Source organism: Pinus tabuliformis, chromosome 1_2 (assembly GCF_031772625.1).
Source record: "Pinus tabuliformis cultivar Carrire ecotype Pingquan chromosome 1_2, CPIR1, whole genome shotgun sequence".
In the NCBI taxonomy this organism is placed as follows: Eukaryota; Viridiplantae; Streptophyta; class Pinopsida; order Pinales; family Pinaceae; genus Pinus; species Pinus tabuliformis.
In genome coordinates this window covers 471,091,879-471,107,725 of record NC_142298.1, presented here as the reverse complement: position 1 = coordinate 471,107,725, position 15,847 = coordinate 471,091,879, and positions in this window count along the sequence as shown.

Below are 15,847 nucleotides of genomic sequence, written 5' to 3'. Positions count from 1 at the left end.
ATTTCCTTGTCCAAATTTTTTTCCATAGATTTGTCCACCCTCCAATCCATTGCCACCAAATTTTTTCTCCCATTCTTTAATTCATAATGTAGGGATCTTTGAGGCCAAGCCTGCCATCCAATTTCTTTTTGGTTAGTCCTTTCCATGATACCAATGCTCCTCTCCACGGGAATTTTTTGAATATATCCACTATTTTGGAACACGCTCCTTTAGGGGAATCCATGCCTGAAAGTTGGTATATGGGAATCGGCTGTAGTACAACTTTCAGAAGGATTGTTCTCCTAGCTATGTTAAGAAATGTAAAAGCCCAACAATTGAGCTTTCCTTGTAATTTTTGGAGGATGTTCTACTAACAAGTAATTCTTAAAAGGTTATCAGAAAGGGGCATGTCCAAGTATTTGGATGGTAGATTCCCAGTGCTAAACCCAAGGATTTTGGCTAGATAATTTTGGACATTACCTTGGGTATTGAAGAAAAGGATACAGGATTTTTCATTGTTTATCATAGTCCTTGAGGCTTCCATAAATGTATTTAGGATTTCTCTAATTCGATGGGATTCCTTTAAGAGAACTGACATAATAACATGATATCATCAACAAAATGTTGATGGGTGATGGGCATGTCTTTACCCCATATCCTTAGGCCTTGAAGTCAGGATTCTTGAACCTCATTTCTTATGAAACGACCTAAACCTTCCGCTGCAATGATAAACAATAAGGGCGATATAGGGTCGCCCTATATAAGGCCCTGGGTTGGGTTGAACATCAAGGAATGGGTCCCATTCAGTAGAATAGAGAAAATCAGGGAGGATATCATGGAAAGGATCCATTTTATCCATCTTTGGGAAAACCCATAGGCTTTGGGGATACTCGACAAGAAACCTCAACTGAGTCTATCATATGCCTTGGATAAATCTAGTTTTATCATCATACCAGGAATCTTTTGGGTCTTGAGAGAGTGGACTACTTCCTGAGACATGATGAAGCCATCAAGGATTTGTCTACCCTCAACAAATCCTGTTTGTTCAGGAGAGATGAGGTTGGGAAGGAGAGGCTTCAGACGTTTTACAATAAGAGTAGCAATGATCTTGTAAATGACATTACATAAGGCTATGGGTCAGAATCCTTGAGGATCTTCAGACTTCGCAGTTTTAGGAATCAAAGCTATAAAAGTAGAATTCAAACTGGGACATACCTTTTGATTACAATGTCATTCCTCTACAACCTCTAGGATCTCTTGCCCCATGAATTTCCAGGTGGCTTGATAGAATTCTGTTGTGAACCCATCAGGTCCAAGGGCTTTATTCTTCTGCATTCCATGGACTATCTCTTCCACTTCTTCTAGGGTAGTTGTGTGCATCAGGGCCATGTTCTGGTCTCGAGTTATTAGATGGGGTATGTGTTGCATGATCCTTTGAATGGCTTTTGTTCTATTCTCGGGGGTTTATGAGAGAAGGTCTTTGAAGTGGTTGACTAGGAGTTCTTCCACCTCCTCATGTTGAACTTTGTGTTGCCCTTTCTCATCCTTTAAGGAGTGTATTATGTTGTGTTGACAGTGGTGCACCATGGCTTTGTGGAAGAATCTTGTATTTTGTTCTCCTTCCCTCAGCCAATGGACCCAGGATTTCTGTTTCCAGAGAATCTCTTCCTATTTTCTTCTTTCCTCCATCTTGTTTATCAACATTCCTTCTTCTCGGACAAGCTCTTCAGATCTCCCTTCCTGGATAATTTGTTGTTGGACTTCCACCATATGTTTGTTTATCTCATTCTGATCCTTGATAATGTGTCCAAATTCTTCTTTATTCCACTTCCCAAGCTTCTTCTTTAGCTCTTTAAGTTTCAATTGGAAGGTATGCATACAGTTTCTGCCTTGTTGTTCACTTCGTGTCCACCATTCCTCTATTCTTTTAAGGAGTCCCGAGTCTCTGAGCCAGAAGGCTTCAAACTTGAAGGGGCAGTTCTTGGGTCTATGATCCAGGTAGATATTGGTGGCCTCCTGGAAAGTCCACTTAGACCCCCACCATTGTTTCTCTCAGCTTTTTCAGTTTCCTTAATTGTAGCACAAATTACTATTTTTAGCAGTTTTTCGAGTCCTAAACTTCCAGAGCTCTTTTGAGGCCCTAAACGATGTTTTTTGGGAAAACTGGGAGAAACATGGGTCCATTGATTGATATTTCTCTTCCCAAAGTTGTATTTCTCAGATAGATCTTTCTAACGAGATATTGTGAGCGTCAAATGGAGATCATATGCCAAAGTTACGACCCCGGGAAGTTGATGTACCAATTTACCCAAACGGGGCCCACAGTTTGGCGTTTCATCTTCTAGGGTTAGGTTTTTGGATGTTTAAGGTTTTCCATTATTTCTCAACAATAAATAGGCCTTTGAGCCTCATTGTAACATAGTTCTAAGGTAATATTATATCGAGACCTAGCGTTGGAGATCGTGGGAGCGGAGCGACTGAAGAACTCCTGCTTGCAGCTGCAGCGCCGCCGCCTCGGCCTGGGCCGCGAGGCCTGCTTTTTGGGCCTTGGCTTCAGCCATGGCCCAACCAGATCCTTCCCTTGGGGATGCGGAGAAAGCCTTTTCTGACCTGGTAAAGTCTCTGTCCCCTGTCCGACCGAAACCAGCAACTTCAAAATTTGTTAAGAAGTTGGATATTCTCCAAGAAGTCCAGCTGCCTCCATCTCTTCCTCGAATGGCAACTCTATCATTAGCAGAAAAAGGGCTCATAGGACAGTTTACAGGCTTATGGCCTTCACCAAAGACAGTTCAGCGATGGGTGGAAAGGAACTGGTCCGATAAAATACAAGGAAAGATCTCGATTCGCTTCTGTGGCAAAGGCTACTATACCTTTCATTTTGAAACCAAGGCAGACAAGGATCTGATATTCAGGAATGGGCCCTATTTTATGGACTCTCGAGGGCTATATCTGAACAAGTGGACCCCTGATTTCGACCCTGAGCTAGACATCCCTAATGCGGTTCCGGTATGGGTCCGTCTTCCTCATCTGCCCCTGCATTGTTGAGGAGATGAATCGGTCAAAGCAATCGGGAACGCAGTAGGTAAATACATTGATAGAAGCGAGCCCAAAGATAACATGCAAGCCTGTGCAAGGATCTGCGTAGAAGTGGACCTCGGAAAAGGACTGCCAGAAGCCATCAAGCTGAAGGTGGATGATTGGAGCTACATACAGCAGCTGGACTACGAGCAAATACCCTTTAAATGCAAGGTATGTCATGAATACAGTCATTTTGCTAATAGATGCACTAAAGTAACCAATTTGGAATTTGAAGACCAAGGAGGACAATGGGAAACTGTGAAAAAAAAGAAAGCAGCACCCCCGTCTAAACAAGAACCATCCTCTGAACATCCGGGCTCTTCCTCCCTCCGCCCCACCTCTCCCCCCCTCAACCCTCCTGGAACTTCCCAAGAACCCTCCTTCCCCTCATCTTCCAACCCTTTCCTTATTTTATCCTCTGATGATCCCCAACCTGACCAGCCTTCTCTGGAATTGCCCGATCCTCCCTTGATTACCTCGATCCTCTCTCAGCCCTTCTCTGACCCTCCCTCCCCCAAAACTACCAGAAGCTCTTCTAAAGACATTGGCGCCTCCAGTGACCTCCACAAGAAGCTTGGACCAGGAAGAAAGTCAGCCAAACAGCATCGGGAAGAAAGCACGCAAAAGGATATTGCCCTTGGGATCCAAACCCCTATGGACTCCTTCATTACAGGCTCCCAAGAAAAAGAAACAGCAGGAAAAGACCATGAGAGGCGAGCACCTCTCCGTTCGAATGCCTCATGATGAAGCTCTTATCTTGGAACAGTAGGGGCATGGGGCACCCCTCCAAATCAGCTGCCTTACGAGATCTTCTCCAAACAGAAAGACCTAAAATTGTTCTGATACAAGAAACCAAACAAAGTCAGAGCGAAATGCAGAAAATTGTAGATGCCCAAAAAAACTTCTCAGGGGTCAGTAGCAACTCCAGAGGAGCTTCTGGAGGAATCACAACCATGTGGAATAATCAATATTGGAACTGTAAGTCATCTGTCCTTAATCAAAATTGGTTAAGGACCAATCTTAGTAACAAAGAAGAGAGCTGTGAACTCATCATTTACAATGTCTATATCCCCAATCACTATCGAGAAAAGGAACAATGTTGGAAGGATCTGAAAGAAGATATAGATAACGAGCAGAACACAAATGTCATACTAGCTGGAGACTTCAACTTAGTCCTCCATGTGAATGAGAAAAGAGGGGGCAATTTCACCTCCGACCCCTTCAGAAGACAGATGGAAGTGATAATGTCCGAACATGAATTGATGGATATTATCCCAAAAAATAGAAAATACACATGGAATAATAGAAGGTTGGGGCCAGGCAATATCATGGAACGATTGGACAGAATTCTGGTCAACGTCTCTCTCCTTTCCTCCTTTGCAGCTCGTCACACAAAAATTCTCAACACCACAGCTTCAGACCACTTTCCCATCCTTTTAACGTTGGACTCCCACTCTCAATTGGGACCAATTCCGTTCAGGTACAATCCTTTATGGAGAGACAACGCTGAGGCTGAAGCTATCATAGAAGCAACATGGAAACATCATGTGGAAGGCTCTTCAAGCCATATATGGGAAACAAAAATCAGAAATACAAGAAAAGCCCTCAAAGACTGGGCAAAAGTCAGCTATCAAGAGCCAGAAAAAATTAGGAAAAAAATACAGCAGGACTTGGAGGAAATACAAAAACAAATAGAAGATCAAGGGTTCACCCACTAGCTGAAAAGCAAAGAATGGGAAACTCAAGGGCAGCTAATGCACATCAAGAGAGCGGAAGAAATCAAGTGGAGAATTAAATCAAGACAGCTATGGCTGAAAGAAGGTGACAAAAACACGGCTTACTTTCACAAGCAAGCCACTGTCAGAAAGATAAGAAAAAATGTAAATAATATAATGGACAGTCAAGGCAGCCAACATAACGACCAAGAATCCATCAAAATAGCTGCCTCCCTGCACTACAAAAGCCTCACGGAAAATCAAGAAGAAGCTGACTATTCTGCGTTTTTACAGCATCTACCGAAAGGCATTTCTTCAGAGGAGAATGACAGATTAAACCAAGAAATAACGGAGGAGGAAATCCGAAAAGCCATCTGGACTCTGCAACCGGATAAGTCACCAGGTCCAGACGGGTTCCCAATCAATTTTTACAGGGATCATTGGCATTTAATTAAAAAAGACCTTGCAAAGATGTTGAGGGGAATTCAAAGAAAAGGGAAAATGGGGGGCTTTACAAACTCAACCTTCCTCGCCCTCATCCCCAAGGAAAGTCGTCCCACTTCCTTCTCCAGGTTTCGACCAATCTCATTGTGTAACTCCTCTTATAAGATCTTCACGAAAATTATAGCTTCCAGACTCCAACCCCTCCTTCCTTCCCTTATATCTGAAAATCAAGGGGGCTTCATGTCTAATAGACAAATTCATGACACAATTACCTTGGTCCAAGAAGCCATTCACTCCAGCACTTCAAGGCAAGAGAAAGGCTTTGTTCTCAAGCTCGATTTAGCCAATGCTTTTGACCGAGTAAGACACTCCTTTTTGTTCGCTGTCTTGAGGAAAATGGGATTCAATTCTGCCTTCATTAGCACCATTGCCGCTTGTATTTCAGGTCCCTGGATTTCGCCTCTCATAAATGGGCGCCCTTGTGATGCTTTCCAATCCTCAAGAGGGTTAAGGCAAGGCTGCCCTCTTTCCCCTTATCTCTTTATTCTTATGGCCGAATCATTCAGTAGTATTCTAGATCATAACAGAAGAGTTGGCCTCATCTCTGGCATCAAATTCGGGAACGGAGTCAAGAATATCAACCACTCCCAATTTGCTGATGACACTCTGCTAATTGGAGGAGCTTCCACTACCATTGCAAGGCGATTCAAGATTCTCCTCGATCAATTTATGGAGTACTCAGGGGGAGAGGTCAACTTCCAAAAAAGTTGCATCTATGGCTGGAATATCTCCAACCAAATTGCTCACAGCATAGCAAACATTTTTGGAGTTGCCTACAAAACAAACTGGGATCACTTCATCTACCTTGGGATGCCGGTCACCCTGGGATCTTTAAAAGCTGCTACCTGGAATGAAATATTAGACAAAGTCAAAAGAAAGATCCAACAATGGGGAACTCAATGGCTTAATCCAGCAGGCAGAATAATCTTGCTCAAATCAGGTATATCTTCCTTACCTCTATATCGATTTACTCTTTACCAAGCTCCTGCTACATTTTATCATAAACTGGAAATCGCCCTCTGAAATTTCTTATGGCAAGGAGGGAAAAAAGAAAAAAATAGATTCAATTTGGTCAGTTGGAAAAGTGTAATTCAATCTCAGGACAGAGGTGGTCTGGGAATTAGAGCCCCCAAAATCCTAAATTTGGCATTTGGGATCAAAATGGCTTGGAGGTTAATTAATGAGCCAAAAGCCTGGTGGAAACAGGTCATAGAAAGCAAATACCTTAACGGCAAAAGGCAAAGACTTCTTGAAATAGACATTCCCAATAGAGATTCCACCAAAATTTGGTATCTCTGCAAGAAAGCAATCCCCATTCTCAATCAAAACACCTCAAAGATCCCTGGAGGAGGGGACAGTATCAACTATGCTACTGACAAGATAATGGGTCTTCAACCTCTAAATACAATAGAAGAAGCCATCCCTTTCATTCTCTATCTCAATAGTAAAGGCATTCAGAGGCTTGATCAAATATCAAAATGGGATGTAGATACAGGAGCCTGGATCAATTGGGAATTTCCAGTCATCCCTTCAAATTTAGAAGCAAACTTCAAAGCCCTCCAAAAAAATCTTCAGAATAGAGCACCCATAAAAAAAGGAGCAGCAGATGGATTTAGATGGGATCCCACGGGTTCAAACTACACCATCAAGTCTGGTTATCAATATATCTGTAATAGCACTTATCAGATCCCCATTTGGAATCAATGGAGAACAATCTGGAAATCCGAGGCCATTCCCAAAGTTAAATTTTTCACATGGCTGCTGCTTAAAGGCAAAGTCCTCACATCTGAAAACTTAAGAAAGAGAGGGATCAACGGTCCTTCAATATGCCCCAACTGCTGCTCAGCAGAGGAAACAACCCAACATTTGTTCCTTGACTGCCCCTTTGCGAAGAGATGCTGGATCAACTTGTCCAACCTGGGCAATATAAAATGGCAATCCCAACAGAACATTTCAGAGGAAATTCATGAATGGAGAAGGAACTGCCCTTGGAAAGACAAGAGGAGCAAGATTGTCAAAAGGATTTGGGCTATCATACCTCATAATCTACTATGGAAAATTTGGCTCACAAGAAATAAAAAGATCTTCCAAAACAAAGAGAGCAATGTTCGAATGACATGCAATAAAGCTCACATATTGGCGCAAGAGACAATTGAAGCTAAGTATACGGGAAAAATCAAAGCTGCAGATTACTCAGTGGAAGAGAGATCAGTTCTCAGGCACATTCTCGACAGAACAGGCCATCAGCAGGATACTCAGAGAACCGACAGACAACAGCATGAACAAATCAGGGAGTGGGAAATTAGACTCCCAATCCAGGATTACAAGATGTGGATTCAGAGCAGTAATTGTCCAATTTTATACTTTGACGGAGCATCAAAGTCCAATCCAGGACCAGCAGGAGCGGGAGGAGTAATATTAAACGAGTCAGGGCATGAAATCTGCAGTTATGTATGGAGCTTGGGAAGAAAAACAAACAACAATGCAGAGGCCTTAGCCCTTTATCAAGGTCTGTTACAATTAAAAAGTATGGGCATCAGAAAGGCACTAATTTTTGGAGACTCCTCAATTCTTATTCGCCTCATGAATCACAATCAGCGATCTCCTAACAGTAATCTCCAGCAACACATAGAGCGAATCAAACTCCTCCTTAAACATTTTGAAAATATCAAACTCTATCACATTCTTCGCACGCTAAACATGGAAGCAGACAAGCACGCGAACAACGCAGTGGGAAAGCAGGAAGGTGTGCTAAGGCACAACAACAGAGACACTTTTCAACTCCTGCCATGACTCAGGAAAATCCTGACACCGCCCAGATTCGCAGGATCATCAAGTGTGCGAAGGGCATGGTCTCTACAGCAGCAGGACAAATTGCAGAGAGCATAATATGCATAAACAGTCATATCCGAGCCTCGATAGAGAGAACCACCTGCCATCAAGGGAAAATAAATCAATACAGCGCCGGCATGAAGATCGAAAATACAGCAAATGGAGATTGCATGAAAGATTTGGGAAAATATCTCACCATTTTTGAGAGTCCGACTCCAGCTAGGCACTCTATCCATTGTTGGATCCAACCTATAAATATGGGCAACAGCAAGCAAAGATTTGTCAATCAAGATCGAGCGATTGAGCAGCTACATCGGCTTGAAGCAGGCGCTCTTATTCAGAATCTCAGGAGAAACAATACTCTGGTATCGTCCCATTCTGTTTTGTTTAAATTCATTTTAACTTCTGTTGCGGTGTTTTTCAGGAATGCCCAAGCTAGTCTCTGCTGGGTGTTATCTAGGAAAGCCCAAGCCAGTTTCTGCAGGGCGGCTCGGTTAGCTGCTCCTCCATCCTCCCACTCTGCGTCCTCCTCTCACCGTCTCTGCATGTCGCTTACAACTTCTCCCCTCTTATTCTGTCTCCATACCTCAAGCCTCTTCAGCGAGCTCTCCCCAGCCCCCTCCTCTCTTCTTTTCACCGCCCTCAGTCCCACTTGCATTCTCGGTTTGTGCATTTATCCTCCGCCTAATCTCCCTTCTGTTCCAGTTGCTGAGGAAGTGGGAAGCACTGTCTTCCTTGACAGCGTCTCCAAACCTTGTCTCCAAGTCAGAACTATCAATATCGTTTTAATCTTTTCCGCCCACCGGACCTCTTCTCCTTATCATCTCCATACCCCATCAATGGCGCGCAGTGAGGATTGTTTACACTGTGCTGATCTTCAAGCTGAGCTAGAAGAAATTAGGACTCAGCAGTCATTGTTAGAGGAGAAGCAGGGTCTTCTAGATGCAAGACTAGAAGAGCATGATAGGCGTCTTGATGAGCACAGCAGGTGAATTTTTGAACAAGACTGCATTCACACTGAAAAGTATAAAGCAGAGATTCAGCTTTTCATGCATAGGGTGTCCTCCCTCCAAGAGCAATTCGAGCAGCTCACAAACCGCTGCGGCCATGTCGAGGAATCTCTTACCACTCTGAAATTCTGGTTGGAAAAGAAAGCCATCGCCACCAGCTCCTCCAGCGTCAATCATGGAGCCAAAGATGATAAGCCAGAGGAATCAACCGCAAGACACATCCAACATATCATGATTGACTGAATGAATTTCAAATGTATTTTTCTGCTATTCTCCTTTATTAGAATCTATACTAGTGCTATCTTTAACAGTAGGAAAAAAAGCAATCTAAGGACCAAGGGGGCAGCCGCATTTTGTAAACCCCTTGTTCCCTCTCAGTCTGCTCAATCTATGTATCAGAGGATTCTAAATCCTTGTTTTTTTTCAGAATTTAATATATAGCAACCGACCATTTAAGAAAAAAAAACATAGTTCTAAGGCATTTAGCCGCCACATCTCTTCTCAGAGATAAGCTACCATCGCCCTAGCTAGTTTATTTCCATTTCTGTTTGTAAGCAAATTTCAATATTTTAAGCTACCATCTCTGTAATTTGTTGCGTTCCTATTTAAATCCAGATTAGTGGTATCAGAGCGGTCTACTTTTTTTCTTCATTTTTTCTTTGCATGTCCCCAACGAGGTCGAGATATAAGTAGTTAGGGCTTCAACTGGTCAAACCTTTGCAAGACCAGCCTCGCAAATCCTGATGGCCTCCCATGCTGGATGAAAAGAAATATGAGGGGGCATGATATGGAATTTATCTAGGACCAAGAATTAAAGGTATTACAGACTCTTGTGCATGGATGTGCCTATGTTACTTATGCAACGAATCGATAAGATTGCTAGAATACATAGACACTGAGGAAATCAGAGAAAACATAGTAGTCAAACATGTAAACAAAACATGTTTAATAAGGAGTTCACCCAATGCTCCTGGGCTATGTCTCCTAGTCCAACCTTTCAGTGGTGGCTTCTCTATTATGTTTTCAAGCAGAGTTTTTACAACAGCAAGCTCGATTTGAGACCCACTGAACAGAATGAAGTCAGTAGGAATGGAGTGCACAGACTCTCCTTATTGAAACTCGACCTCTAAGGGTCATAGTAGTATGACAAGCCTATGCCAAGGAGTTTTCTTGAACCTCTCAACCATTCAATGGAGTACACAGACTCTCTGACTCTCTCTGGATCTGTCTGGCTTGATGCTACCTTCAGGTCAGCTCGGCTTCTACTCTCTGTTCTCTACTATTAGCTTCTTGCATCTAGCTGTGTGTGCCTCTCTATATTGTCTCCTCCTTCTGCTTCTGTCAGGTCATGGCTTTAAAGCCAATCTGCTCTTTAGATTGTTCATTTCCACTTCTCGGCCTTCTGGTTTCCCTAACTTTGTCCATTCGAATTCCTCTGCCTTGCATCATCATCACTGGGTAACGCCTCGCAGGGAGGTGGCCACCTATGTCCCAATGAACTGGGTGTCAGATTCCTTGAATAATTTTTGAATGGTTGTTAATTCCATTCACCTCAAGATTGCTCGCGAATCATGAATCGTTTTCCAACTTATCATCCACATCAGACTTCAAATCCCATGTCATCTTTCTGTTTGACCTATCAAATCCGTTCAGTCATCAGGACGCATCTCCACCATTGATCTGGCCCCCCCAGATCCTATGATCGTCCTTCATATCGGGTGAACAAGTTGCACGGTGTTTACCCATTCAATGCTGGCGTTTTTCTCTCTCATCTGTCGGATGCATGTCACTCGATATGTGGCATCAGGTGAGACTCAGTGAAAACTGCTTACTACCTCGAAGCCTTCCGATATCCTGCTGGTTTGGGGAATCCCGCGCTACGGAACCGAAACAGTTACTTTTCCATTTTTCATAGTGATTTCGGGTCCAGGCGCTTTGGGTCTTTCCTTCACTGAGGGGGATGCCCTGTGATAGTGCTAATCATGTATCAGAAACCACCCCCGTTTCTTGATTTGGCCTCCGGTTTTGCTAGTTTGTGCCAGATCATGTTACCATGGGCCAATGGTCTGCGCGCTCAACCGAGGGTCCTCGTTGCTCCGCTCTAGCCACAACTGCAACTGTTACGAGGATTCCTTCTAATAGCTTTGATCTTTTCTAGGACTTGAATCTTTTAGCATAATTTGAAATAGTCATGAAAACTTAGAGAGTTTTTAAGATCCAATTCGGATCACGACCTTCCCACTGAAAAAGCTTTTGGACCACCAAAAGTTGGTTTTCTTTCAAGCATCAATCAAGTGAGGGCATTTCTTCCTCGCTTTCTCAATTTCTATCCATTTTTCACTGCTTGGCTTTGAACCTTTGAGTCTGATCCTGAGGTATTCAACATCCCCTTTGCATGTAGTTCTTACCTTTCTATCAAGAACTGTATCTTCCTGCAACTCATTAAGATATTTAGGTAGCAGATCATCAATAGAAGGAAATTGACTCTACTCTTTGGGATCTTGAATTAATGAGAGTTCAAATAGTCTCAAGCTGTCTGCATTAACAGCTGAGTAGATGTGCATGTAAGCTGGTAGCTCAAGGCAAAAATAATTTTCACCAATTTTCTCAAGTATATTGAAAGGTCCATACCTTATTGGCTTCAGCTTCTTACCTTCACCTTGCATTCTGTCTTTGCTGATATACATCCAAACTTTATCACCAACTTGGAAACTATGATCCATCTGATGCTTGCCATGCCTTGCCTTGTACTTGGCTTGGCTCTTTTTAAGTTGTTCCTGTACTGCCTATGAATCTCTCGGATTTGTTCAATGAACTTGGTTGCCTTGTCCACCTCACTGTGTCCATTAACTGCTATGTCTTTACCAAAGACAAAATCCAAGGGAGACCTTGGTGTGAAACCAAAACAGGTCTCGAAAGGAGATGTTTATGTAGAAGAATGTTTAGCTCAGTTGTAAGCATGCTGCACATAACATAAATGTTCATCCCAAAGTTTGGGATGCTTGCTGCAATAGCCTCTGAGCAACTGGATCACTGTCCTGTTGACCACTTCTCTTTGGCCATCTGTTTGTGGGTGAAAATTTGTGCTCTTCTTCAGCCTGGTGTCCATCAATTCCCACGAAATTGATCAAAATTTTCCAACAAATCGAGTATCTCGATCAGATATTACGGAAGAGGGTAATCCAAATGAACCCATACATGCTGAAATAAAAACTTTGCAGTTTGTTCAGTTGTAATCTATTTGTTACAAGGTATTAAAATACACATTTTGCTGAACCTATCCACAACAACATATTAATAGTCATGACCTTTCCTAGATTTAGGTAGTCCTCCAACAAAGTCCATCGAAACACTTTCCCAAGGATGAGAAGGAACTGGTAGTAGAGTGTACAAGCATAGTTTTTTATTGTTGGGCTTGCTTTTAGCACACATGGTACACCCTCTTACATATCTAGATATTGTCTCATTCATTTTTGGCCAATAACAAAATCTTTGTAGCTATGCAACTGTTTTACTTACACCAAAGTGACCTGATATTAGAGAAATGTGTGCTTCTCGAATTATCTTTACTCTTTCAGTTTGTGGAATGCATAGCTTCCCAAAATGATACAAGAGTTGGTCCTTAACATGATAATCCAATTCTTCTACTTGTTTACCTTGACTTAAAGTTGCATATGCATCTTTAAAATCTATATCTTGAGCATATTGTTCAATGTAGCTCTCATGAAATACTGAATTATGCTTAAGTATAATAGATGATTTATAATTGGTCTAGATAACATATCTGCAACTTTATTGTGTATGCCCTTTTTATATGTGATGACTAAATGAAACTGTTATAGAAAACCCATCCATCTATAGTGTCTTGATTTCTGCAACTTAGTTGGGAGTGTAGATATTGAAGTGGTTGATGATCAGTATGTATATCTGTCTCTTTTCCCATTAAGTAATGTTTCCACTTTTTCACACTCTATACTAATGCATACAATTCTTTATCATATGTGGGATAGTTAACTACTGCATAATTAAATGTCTCAGAATGATAACATATGGGTTTACCGTGCTACATCAACACTGCTCCCATGGCATAGTCAGTGGAATTTGTTTCAATCTCAAATGGTCTTTGAAGATTGGGCAATGCTAGTACTAGTGCTGTACTAATCTTGTATTTCAAGGTGTCGAAGGCTTTCTGTTGTTTGCCTCACCACTGAAACACCTTGTTCAATCCTGTTAAAGCATGTAAAGGAGCTGCAATTAAGGAAAAGTTAGAAATAAACTTTCTCCAATATTGTGCCACTCCTAAGAAGCTTCTAACTTCTGTAGCAGATTTGGGTTTAGGCCAGTTTACAATGACTGCAACCTTAGAGCGATCTATCTTCAATTCACCACCCCCTATTATATGTCCCATATAATTCAAAGATGTTTTGCCAAATTCACATTTTGAGAGTTTAACATAAATTTTTTCCCCTTCCAAAACATCTAGTGTCTACTTAACATGCTTTAAATGTTTTTCCCATGTTTTGCTAAATATAATAATGTCATCTAGATATACAATAACAAAATCATCAAGAAAAATTCTGAGCACATCATTCATTACTCTCATGAAAGTAGCAGAAGCATTAGTTAAGCCGAAAGGCATAACCATCCACTCATACAATCCCTGCTTTGTTTTGAAAGCAGTCTTCCATGCATCTTGCTCTCCAACTCTGACCTGATGATAGCCACTATGCAAGACTAACTTGGAAAAATAAACAGCTTCTTTCAACTGATCTAATAGATCATCTATGCGAGGAAGGGGATAACGATTTTTTATCGTTATCTTATTCAGTGCTCGGTAATCAATGCACATTCTCTACGAGCCATATTTCTTTTTCACCAAAACAATTGGAGACCCACATGGTGATGTGCCAGGTCTGATGAACCCATTCTTGAGCAGCTCTTGTACCTACTTCTTGATTTCTGCATTCTCTAAAGAAGACAACCTGTACATTCCGATGTTAGGCAATGGAGCATCTTGCTGCAAATTAATATCATGCACTATTTCCTTTTTGGGTGGCAGACCTTTAGGTTCTTGAAACAATATATCATATTTTGAAACAACTTTTTCTAAATCAGCTTGTTGTTCAGCATCAAAACCCTCAAATACATTGGTTTTATCAGGTTTATTTTCCTTTACAACCATCAATAAAAATTGTTTGCATGAATTTACAATTCGTTTCATCTACCTTGAGTTTACGAGAGTATAATTATTCTTAAGCTTATGAGCTCTTACAATATATTTGATTCCATCTTTAACGAGTAGATACTTGTTCTCAGCTCTATATAAAATAGCTTTTCTATCATACAAGTAAGAACTTCCTAAAACAATTCCACATATATCCAAAGAAACTATATCTAACTCAACCTCATCTACAAATGCTGACCCAAAAGAAAACTTAAGTTTACACTGTCTAGTCACTTGTAGCTTTGTTTTATCACATAACCAACCTAATGGATATGGTTTCTTGTGAGGTGTGGTTAGTAATCCCAATTTCTTTACAGTTTCTTCATAAATTAAACTTACTTGTGAGCCACTATCAAACAAAGTATCAACCTTTCGATGATTGGAAATAACTCAAATATGAAAAAGCTCATGTCTTTTTCTCTCATTTTCTTCATTATCAGTAGACTGTGCAGAATTACTAGTAGATGCTTCAGAATTTTTACCTTTTATACCTATGGCTGCGATTGTTACTTCATATCTTGATTCTGAACCTAAATCCTTTTGAATAGCTTCAGCAGTATTCTTCTTGTTGCCCTCGAACTTCTTAGGTTTCAGCTCCGGATGTAGAATCCAATAGTGTTCATCATCATGCCCATCCTTCTTATAGTGAGTGCATGAAGACTTTATTTTCTGTATAGTGTTTGTCTTCCTCTCTTTCCATTTCTATTTTCTTTTCTCCTTATTTTTGCTTGCAGTGGGTGGGGACGATCCCCCAAATTCTAAGTTCCCATTCTTACCTCTAGCTTCGAGATGCATAGCTTGAATGAATACCTCATCTATGATAGTGGGATTGACATAAGGATAGTGTGCCTCATGTAGCTGTGTAGACCACCTATATACTTCAACAGAGTCTTAGGTGAGTCTAAAGAAATTCCTAGAATCAAAGCTCTTTTCCTAAATTCTTGGGTGTAACCTTGTACACTTTACCCTTTTAGTTGTCCAAGAGTTTGCTAGCTCATCATGGCTTGTTGCATGTAGGCTAGTGGATATAATTGGTTTTTAATTGCAGAAACAAATTCACTCCAGACAGAAAGAGTCTTACCATGTTTCTTCATGTTAGCTTGTGTCCTACCTTCCCACCATACCAAGGCAATGCCTCCAAGGCGTAGGCTGGATAGCTGTATCTTACTTTTGTCTGAGTCAATGCTCTACACTCTGCAATAAACGTCAATCTGTCTGATCCAATTATCCAGCTTCTCTGCATTCAACTCTCCATCATATATTGGTAAATCAAATTTAACATCTAATTTAATCAAAGATGTCTTCTTCTATTTTCAGGACTATTAGGAGGCGTGAGAAATTTTTCTTTTTTCCCTTTGTCTTTAGAGTGGTCATGGAGGAGAGATTCTTCTAATCCTTTGTCTTGTTTGGAGCTTGATGAATCTTCATCTCTATGTTTCTTAAAGTCCCTATACATTTCCTCCACTATGGATCTCAGGGTCATAAAACTATCCATGAACTGGGGG